The sequence below is a fragment of the Rhamphochromis longiceps genome, linkage group LG23 (assembly GCF_057381845.1).
Source record: "Rhamphochromis longiceps isolate RC_006_pf linkage group LG23, R_longiceps_female_GT1.1, whole genome shotgun sequence".
NCBI lineage: Eukaryota > Metazoa > Chordata > Actinopteri > Cichliformes > Cichlidae > Rhamphochromis > Rhamphochromis longiceps.
The window spans coordinates 36,354,428-36,365,386 of NC_140578.1; the positions used below are offsets into that span (position 1 = coordinate 36,354,428).

The window sequence follows — 10,959 nt, forward strand, 5'->3', positions numbered from 1 at the left end:
AAATGCTCATTGTGTTGACTTAAGCTAGTGTCCATGAATTTTGTAGAAATGATAGATCTGGGTCTTTTCTTTAAAAAACAAAACAAAAACTCAGGCTTAAAACTTTTGATAAAGTTTATATTTAGGGTTGAATCAGGTGACCCTGAACCCTCACTTAGCTACCCTGCAATAGGCCTAGGCTGCTGGATGCTTCCCATGATGCAATGAGATTTTCTTCTTTGCTCACCATTATTGCATTTAATTATTAGCAATTTATTTTACACTCTGGCTCTCTTCCACAGTGTGTCTTTTGTGTTGTCGCCTTTCCCTCACCCCCAACCGACCACAGCACATAACTGCACCTACCTGAGCCTGGTTCTTCCAGAGGTTTCTTCCTGTTAAAAGGGAGTTTTTCATTCCTGCTGTCACCAAGCCCTTGCTTATATGGCTGGGTCATCTGATTGTTGGGTTTTCTCTGTAATATGTATGGTCTTAACCTTACAATATATCGCACTATGAGGCGACTATTGTGATTTGGTGCAATATAAATAAAAATTGACTGAGTTGAATCTGTATAGGGATTGAACTGAATTCAACAATCTGTAAGCAGATGCTACATTAGTTACCAATACTGCTTTCCAACTTCAGGCACGTATTATTATTTTTTATTATTATTATTTTTTATTATTATTATTGTTATTATTATTATTATTATTATTATTATTATTATTATTATTATTATTATTATTACTACTACTAATTTGTTTTTCAAATATTTAGATATAGGAAAAAACAGAAATGACACACAGCGACACACGAGAAATTAACTTGATTAATATTAAACAGCCTCTCAGATTTAATTAGTCCTTAAGTGAAGGTGCTGGAATGCTGTTCCACCTCAAACCTGAATTAAATTCCCAGCAAAGAAGGCTGCTGCCCTGTGGCCACAGACCCTCACAGGCTACAAAGGCTTCAAGTTCTGCACAAGACAGCTTGTAGTAATATATTTAACTGGAAAGTCCCTATATGCACAATTAATGTACAATATGCATAAAAATTAAGGGTTGGCTCAAGGGGACACGCCAATATTACATAATGTTGACGCCCTGGGTTAAAATCTAATCTTTTAGCAATGCACTTCATTACACCTTTAGCTGAAGTCATATTCCTAAATGAATTTGTCTTTTTAACAAAATGAAGTGAAACAAAACTGAACACTGGGCATGTATTATTTATCAGAGTGGGAGAGACAGTTTTGCCCCAGGTTCCCATAGAGGGTTAATCAATGCTAAAGAAACAAATCTCAGACTGATGCTGAGAAAGTACAATTTGATTTCTCATAAACTTGATTTCTTGATTTTTATTTCCTAACAATTCTAAAATTCTTGCTGAAAATATGAACATAAAGGTAAAGGTTACACATGCCAGATTCTACTTTTACTCTCTGGGGAAAACTGGACACCAGTGGCTATAATTTGGTATTTAACCTGACGTCCACCAAGTTAACAGAAAAGCACTTAGGGCTAGGGTTATGGTTGGCCATATACTAAACAAGCATAGGTGTACATAAAGTGGCAAATATGAGCCCTACCCCCAAACAGGTTGCTAGCAAGCTGATTAAATAGGTTAACTTACAAGTATCGTATGGATCATCTTTGTGTTTATTCAGAAACAAAGACACAAAGATTATTGCTATAATGCTTGTTTTGCTAATGTGGTTGTGTCCATAAGTATTTGCATAGGCATACTACTTTTTTTTACAGTCAAAATGTGATTGAAGTGCAGACTTTCAGTTTTAATTGAAGGGGTTTCATTAAAATATTGCATTAACTGTTTAGGAAGTACAGCCATTTTTAGCCCTCTGTACTGAAATACTGATGGGGTATTGTCATCAAACCATTGGGAGTGAGCCTGGGTGGGTAAAAGGTGGTGTTGACACTCACTTTGTGAAAATGATAACTCAAGAACGAGCCAGCCTAAGACTTTCGAATACCATACAAGCTGCTACAAATCATGGACTAGTTTGAATCTCAGAAACTTTAAACTCGATGTTTTAAGGTCAGAGGTCACATTTACTGAAAATGTTGTTAATGCAATTGCACACGAAGGCGGTCAAGTGGGATTTTTTTTAACCATGTCATAGGTGTCTTTACTCAGTAATTGCTGAGGTACACATCATTGCTGTCATGAATCGGCTGTGGCACGCAGGATCCAAAATGCAGGACACTCAGACGGAAGAGTAAACTCAAAGAGACTGCTTTTACTGCAGTAGCAGAAAAAACTTCATAAACCATAAACTTGCAAAAACCAAAACTAAACTAGAAACTAATACTAAACACTAAGAAACCTGGAGACGAGAGCCGAGGAGCACAGCATGAGGGGACGACACAACACTGACTGAGAGAAACACAGGGCTAAAATACACTGAGGGATAACGAGGGAATGGGATACAGGAGAAGAGACCATCTAGGAGTAATCAAACACAGCAAGACCAGAGGAAGCCAAACTAGACACACTGACATGAGACACAGACTAACAAAGTAAAACAGAAAACACAACACGTAGACACGGATTTGACATGGGGAGACAGCTGACAGGAGAGACAGAGCAACCATGGAACACAAAGACAAAAACCAGAATGCTGAGAACGCTAACACATTGCATAAAGATTCTTCTGCCAGGAGGCTGAGGGTAACCAGTATTTTTATACATTGTTCCCCATTTTCGGGAGCTCAGAAGTAACTGAACAAAGCATTATTTTTAAAACTTGTACTTTTTTTATATGTGTCTCCTTTGCTGAGAATTTGCAACAGACCTTTTGGTGAATTATTATTGGTGGAGTATTTTTGTAAGGTGAGAAGCGTCTCAGTAACGTGTCCACGATATTAAAATATATATTTGGTGGAAAATGGCTCTAGAAGTGTTTCATGATGAAGGAAACACATTCAGCACATTTGTCAGGCCTCAAGGACACACATGAGGCTCTTTAGTGTGTAACACTGAATGTAAACACAACTTTGTTTACAAGGAAAACCCCACAGGGCGGCTTTAAATATAAAGTTCAAGTTGTTCTGCTTTCATTATCGGTTCAGTAGCAGTGCTGCAGTGTGAAAGGGTTTAAGCTGAAGAAAAAACAGCCCGAAACATCTTTTATTTATTTGTTTATTTGTTTATTTTAGGTGATGTTTACCTCCTAATCAATACTTACTTTACGTGAAGGTCACTCAAAGTGAACTTGAGATGATCCCTCTCTGGAGAACTGAGCCACTCACTTCTTGGATGTAACAAATTTCATCACTAGGGGGCTCACTCGAGGGAAGACATCAAAGGAAGACAATGTGCTAATGTGGAACTGAATGCACCCCCTGACTCTGCAGTTGGTGGTTTGAGAGTCAAGATAAGGAGTGGGAGTGTGGGCACAGAGAAAGGAGAGCAATACATAACAACCTGGGTATCAAGGACATTCCACACAGCTTTCGAGTCACCCTGACAAACAGAACAGCACGAAGAAACAGTTCTGAGAAACAGTGCACAATGGACTTATTCTTAGGGCTCTGTGAACTGGTGAATGTACAGTGAGCAAAACCTTCTTCAAGGATTGTTTCAAATAAATGGTAAATGGCCTGTATTTGTATAGCGCTTTACTTGGTCCTAAGGACCCCAAAGCGCTTTACACTATAGACAATCATCCACCCATTCACACACTGGTGATGGCAAGCTACAGTGTAGCCACAGCCGCCCTGGGGCGCACTGACAGAGGCGAGGCTGCCGGACACTGGTGCCACCGGGCCCTCTGACCACCACCAGTGGTCAGAGGTTTTGCTCACTGTACATTCACCAGTTCACGTAATGGGTGAAGTGTCTTGCCCAAGGACACAACGACCGAGACTATCGGAGCCGGGGCTCGAACCAGCAACCTTCCAATTACAAGACGAACGCCCAACTCTTGAGCCACGATCGTAAAAGAAGAGGGCTTTAAGGCTGCGGCCTTCCATTTGATCCACAGGAGCCAAACCAGGATCACATGCTGATTTGTTTCACTGCTACCATCTAATTAATAACAGTTAATTACCCTCAAATGAGTTGTGAGAGTTTTTTTCTGAAGTTGCTGGTAAAATACGTTTAAAAAAAGGTGTCAAAATAAATATAATCATTCAACTGGGTTTTTATTTTGAAAATTGAATATAGATCTGAGCAAGAAAATCATAGTCTGTAACTAAAACAAGATCCTTATTTTGGTAGCGCATGGTCAGAGTAATAAAAATGAGTTTTATTTTTGACACTGACAATTTGACACATCTAGATCACGTAGGCTTTTATTTTATGTATCTAACATAATTCTGTTCGAGCCAGTAATATTCTACAACTAACGCTGGGCTCTTATTTTGGAAATCTGACAACTTTTATCAAAAAAAAAATCTGACATGTAAAATCTGACTTCTTGCACATTTTGTTATCTTCCAATAAAGCTTGGCCTATTAAATAAATAAATAGATTTATTGTAATTATAAAACACTCTGGTGAATAAATGAACTAAGCAGGAGGTTTTATACTAAATATCTGATTTTATATCTGATATGAACCTTTGTTTCAAAGTCAGACATCAAAGCATCTCAATAGGCGCCTATAAATATATTTAGTCTTTTATTTTGAAAAACTGTGGACACTAACTGAGTGAGTTTGTGTCCATCACTGATGTCTGAGAGGCAGACAGATGCACAACTGGTTAATCCTGAGGTGACGGTTAAGACCTTTACCATATTCACTTAAACCCTGAGTAAGTCACCGGGGTAATCGGCTATCTGAACCTAACTTCATCAGTTCCAGATTTTTTGAACCAATTCTGAGTTTCTCTACCATTTCCCACCTCCTGCTGCACCTTGATATCATGTTCACATTGATAAAGTCCCCGTCAAAGCTCAGAGCAGAGCACATTATTTACATTCTAATCAGCTCAGGAAAAAATCTGCAGGCACGTCGGTTTGACACTGCAACTCTTAGGACAGCTGGACAACTGTCAGCTTGTCAGATCCCATGTGCATGTCCCATACACTGAAACTTTTGTATGTCACAGACTCTTACATGCAAAACACACTGATTACATGATGACAAATGATTGACTATTGATCAGTCAAGGACTGTCTGCAGCAGCATCTTGTTGTAGATAATGTGAGTGTTTTGGTGAATATGAGACTGAAATGACATTAAAACAAACCGAAGTAAGTGACTTGAAACCTGAAAGTTTAAAGTGACTTTTCTTAAACGCAGGCTGCAGACACTCTAATTATACTGTGACTGTATTTTACATTGAGCATGTTGAAATACAGTCATCTGTAGAATGACTCAAAATGCAAACTTTAATGATTTTTTAACTGAAAGTTCCCTAGATCAGTCATAGAGGTTTTAACTAATATCACAAGCAATTGCAAAATTATATGTACGATTTCAGCTCCTGTTAAAATGAGTTCTTCCTTGCCACTGTCACCAAGTGTTTGCTCATAGGAAATTTTCTGACTGCTGAGTTTCTGATTGTTGATTGTAAACTGGCTCTCTCTATATGTAGATAAAATTGAACTGGATCAGCTCTACATATAAAGCATTCACATTTAAATTTTTCCCTTTTAATGATAATTTAATGATATATAAACCTAATTTTAATTACGACCTATCGAAAAGTAATCCAATGCAGAGGAGAGAAATGCAAAATAAACCTGAAGCTGCAATCACAGGCACAAACATAAGGAGCCATAATTTATGCATACCCTCTCTCTCACACACACACACACACACACACACATACCCTCAGGTCTACACTGAAGCGTTAAATGGAAGGAAAGGGTGCAGTGAGCTTCTTGAAGTAAATTAGCGTTACGCCGTACGTAAGTCTATCAACAGTCAGCGCTGATATGCAGCAGTACAATTGGATCATTGGTGCAGTTATGTCACCGACTGTCAGCTGTGTGTTGTGTTCACACTTCTTCAAACTGAAAGGCAGCATGTCTCTGTTTAGATACACAAAACAAGTAAGACACATAACCACCAGCTGCATTCATCACTAAACTCCCAGCGGTGATAACCTTCAAATTCCTACTTAGATTCAGAAGATTATAATAGTTCATATCATCTTTAACTGGTTGTATAAGGGCAAATTTTATTATGTTACCCGTTTTTATTTCTTGATAACAACCAAGGATCTTAAACAAAAGCAAAGAAGAGAGATGTAGGTTAAAAAATTCTGGGAAAATACATTTATCCCCTATAATGGCCGTAAAAATTCACCAGTACTCTGTGTTATATTCTCACAATTACAGTACAAATATGGTAATGGTTTACAGGTATTGTGTGTAATATATACACACACACACACACACACATACATATATATATATATATATATATATATATATATATATATATATATATATATATATATATAAAACAACACATAAAACGACACCCAGCACGCCCCTGCGGGCGGTTTATCCTTCAAGCTCGGGTCCTCTACCAGAGGCCTGGGAGCTTGAGGGTCCTGCGCAGTATCTTAGCTGTTCCCAGGACTGCGCTCTTCTGGACAGAGATCTCCGATGTTATTCCCGGGATCTGCTGGAGCCACTCGCCTAGCTTGGGAGTCACCGCACCTAGTGCTCCGATTACCACGGGGACCACCGTTACCTTCACCCTCCACATCCTCTCGAGCTCTTCTCTGAGCCCTTGGTATTTCTCCAGCTTCTCGTGTTCCTTCTTCCTGATATTGCTGTCATTCGGAACCGCTACATCGATCACTACGGCCGTCTTCTTCTGTTTGTCTACCACCACTATGTCCGGTTGGTTAGCCACCACCATTTTGTCCGTCTGTATCTGGAAGTCCCACAGGATCTTAGCTCGGTCATTCTCCACCACCCTTGGGGGCATCTCCCATTTTGACCTCGGGACTTCCAGGTTGTACTCGGCACAGATGTTCCTGTACACTATGCTGGCCACTTGGTTATGGCGTTCCATGTATGCCTTGCCTGCTAGCATCTTGCACCCTGCTGTTATGTGCTGGATTGTCTCTGGGGCATCTTTACACAGCCTGCACCTGGGGTCTTGCCTGGTGTGATAGACCCCAGCCTCTATGGATCTTGTGCTCAGAGCTTGTTCTTGTGCTGCCATGATTAGTGCCTCTGTGCTGTCTTTCAGTCCAGCTTTGTCCAGCCACTGGTAGGATTTCTGGATATCAGCCACCTCCTCTATCTGCCGGTGGTACATACCGTGCAGGGGCCTGTCCTTCCATGATGGTTCCTCGTCTCCCTCCTCTTTCTTGGGTTTCTGCTGCCTGAGGTATTCACTGAGCACTCGGTCAGTTGGGGCCATCTTCCCAATGTATTCTTGGATGTTCGTTGTCTCATCCTGGACTGTGGTGCTGACACTCACCAGTCCCCGGCCCCCTTCCTTCCGCTTAGCGTACAGCCTCAGGGTGCTGGATTTGGGGTGAAACCCTCCATGCATGGTAAGGAGCTTTCTTGTCTTTATGTCAGTGGCTTCTATCTCCTCCTTTGGCCAGCCTATTACCCCAGCAGGGTACCTGATCACGGGCAGGGCGTACGTGTTGATGGCCCGGATCTTGTTCTTACCATTCAGCTGACTCCTCAAGACTTGCCTGACCCTCTGCAGGTACTTGGTGGTTGCAGCTTTTCTAGCGGCCTCTTCATGGTTCCCATTCGCCTGTGGGATCCCCAGGTACTTGTAACTGTCCTCTATGTCTGCAATGTTGCCTTCTGGTAGCTCGATCCCCTCAGTTCTGACTACCTTCCCTCTCTTTGTTACCATCCGACTACACTTCTCCAGTCCGAACGACATTCCAATGTCATTGCTGTATAGCCTGGTAGTGTGGATCAGTGAATCGATGTCTCGTTCACTCTTGGCATACAGCTTGATGTCATCCATGTACAGGAGGTGGCTGACAACTGCTCCGTTCCGTAGTCGGTATCCGTAGCCAGCCTTGTTAACTGAAACGTAGGAGAGGAAAATCAGAACAGTCCAAGGAGTTGTGAGTGTTTCCCCATTTGACAAGCTGGGATGGCTTACGTGTTTGCAGGTGGATATTAGCTGGAGGTGGAGGCGAGGTCCAGGTGAGTGCTGAGTCCAATACAGGTGTGCAGGGAGGCAGGCAGGTGAGAATGGCCGTTTGTCTGAAAAGGATTAAGCAGCAGCTGACCAGAATCCAGAAGCAAGGCTATGGCAGGGTTTGGAATGACGAGTCCAGGTACTGACTAGGAGACAGGAAGAGAGAGGTAAGTAATGCACACTGATAAATACACAGGAACATGAGGCTGTGAACTAACTGAGGTTAGCAGACGATCTGGCGAAGACTCATTGTGTGCGCTGCTCCTAAATACTGCCAGAATAATTGCCTGCAGCTGAGGAACGGGGAGGGGCAGGAAGGGCTCCACCCAGAGGAGGAGAGCTGATGCTGTGGAAAGTTACTCAGGCTCGCCCAGACCATGACAGTATCCTGATTTAGCATGGTCTACCATAACAAAAGTCACCAATCACATGGAGTCCCGTAAGAAGCTGTGAATGTGCAGCTAAGTATCAATCAATTTTTAATTCAGGGCTGTTAATGAAAACGGGACATTGTTTGCCTTCAAACACAAATGATAGAAAAAAGGTCAAAGATCTTTCTTTCTTTCACAAGTTATATTTTTCTTCACAAGGACATCCTGCCTCATGTTAATATTATTTTTTTAAACTAAAATGATGGATTTGAAGTATTTGTAAATCCTATGGTACTGCTATATCACATCAACTAATGATAGAATAATCAAACTCATAGATTGTATATAAAAGATGAACCAGGCCTCTGGGACATGAGGGCCTTTGAAGCCAGAAGTGACCAAATTTGAATGAGATGGAGGTATGAGGTAATGCTTCATTCACTATCAGATAGATTATAATTGATACTAAGTAACAGACTAATAAAATAATTTCTCTCACTAAAAATGAAGCAAAAATATCTTGCTCATCAGATAATTCTATAAAAATGAAGCCATTCACTTCCTTTTGAAGTCAACTTCAAGTGACCATTAGGTGAGCTACATATAGGCAAATGAGTTATCACTGCTATAGAGCACCTACAATAGCACATATGAAGGACTTCACCTTTCATTTATAATATGTTATGGCAGTAGAGCTTAAAATTCCATATAGAAGAGTTTTAAGAACATAGAATAGGTTGACTGGTTGTTAGTTAGACACAAGCTATTAGTATTTTCTTTTCAAGCTGGACACTACCAGTTATTATCCAGATGGAAATAAATGACTACCTAGGATTTACATCAGGCGTTAGTTGACCACCCAAACCACTGGCATTAATTGCGATTAGGTAACACTTTTCTCTATGAGTTGATATTTCCCCCCCCCCATTTCATTTATGGTCTTTGTGTTTTTCCACAGAAAACTGGACAGTTTATTATAATTTCTCCTCTGCCTTTTAATTGAAGTCCGTTTTACGGCCACATTCCAAACTGGTACCTATTCCTTTTCCCTATGCACTTATTCCTTTCGTGTAGATGGTGCTACACAGTAGGAGCTGCTCTAAATCAACGAGCCTTAGCTGGAAGTGGGTTACAAAGCCCCTCAACACTGAGCCTGAACTGAATAATGGAAGAAAATATGATCCTATCAACAGCTATTAGTTTCCAACAATAGCCTAATCAGTATGTGATCATAGTTAATTTAATCTGATTAGACATCTGCCAAAACAGAAATGTCCAAACAAGTATCAATCCTTGACCCCAAAAAACAGATTGGCTATGATGCATCTTGTTTTCAGTACAGGCCACGATTATAGCAGTTTAGTTTATTTTCTAGACTATGTTGACTACAGATCTTGACTATAAGGAGGGCTGTACCACTGAATACCCTAACATTCTCTCAGTTGTCGAATTGAGTGAGACTGAGATTTCTTTAAAGCTAATTTTCATTTACCAATTTCCTGATCAGAATAGGAAAATTAAGTAGGAGAATTCCTTGGCTAGCTTAAATGCTATATCACTGACACACAACATGGGGTTGATGCGAAAGTCCTGGAATTCTTGCTTGAGCCAAGAAAAGGTTTGTGTTGAACTGAAGCAACTAGAAAAATCCAGGAAAGCCTAAAAACTGATCCTCACAGTCTTTCTTTCTTTCCACACCCAAGAGAAGACTATATTCAGCAAAAAAGACCAGTCTTAGCCTTTTAGTGCATATCCTCCTATTGCTGGACTTGTTATAACTGATTCGTAATGCATGCTCTTTTGTGTCTGTCTAATTTTGCTCCTTCGCACCTTTATTTCATCTTGCTCTTTGGGTGAGATGTGCATCAGCTAACCTGCTGTGCCTCTGCATGGTTTCCACTGATGAGAAGGTTCTCGCCAATCGATTTCCCACTTTTGCTTTAAGACTCTGATCAGCCAAGGCACCAACACCATTAACAACCTTTTCAATTGTAACTCCTAATTTTACCTTTAACAAGCAGCTGAATCACAAAAACAAGTTTTGGAAGCTGAGAGATTGAAGCTAAAGTTGGTTATGTTTCTTTCTCTGTCCCTTTAAATTAAGGCTAACAATTAACCTTTTCAGTTTGATTTGATTTGTAGCTGGTTTGACAATAATCAATCTGCCGCACAGACAACAACGCAAGTCTAAGCCCAAACTGCCGTCAGTAACTCATTAAAGCTTAAAACAAGGCCTCAGCGTCTCACAGATGAGACTTCAGTAGTGATGTCGCATTATGGGAATGTGTTTTGACTGAAATAACATCTTTATGAAAGCTGCTGCTGTCATGACTGTGAATTGGTAATGACTCATGAGGTTACACACTGTAAAAAAGAAAAAGTTGAGAAAACTTAAAATTTCAAGGCAACATGATGCAAGAGATTTTTGAGTTTTCTCAACTTCTGCCAACTGTAGTTGACTTAACTAATATTTTCATGTTCTGCCAACTTGGATCTACTTGTT

The 10,959-nt window shown here is 40.4% G+C and overlaps 1 long non-coding RNA gene across 1 annotated transcript in view; it reads left to right on the forward strand.

Annotated features, from left to right (window-relative positions):
• The window catches only part of LOC146642502 (uncharacterized), a 501,695-nt gene that overhangs the window by 91,512 nt on the left and 399,224 nt on the right, over positions 1–10,959 (forward strand). The window lies entirely within an intron of this gene.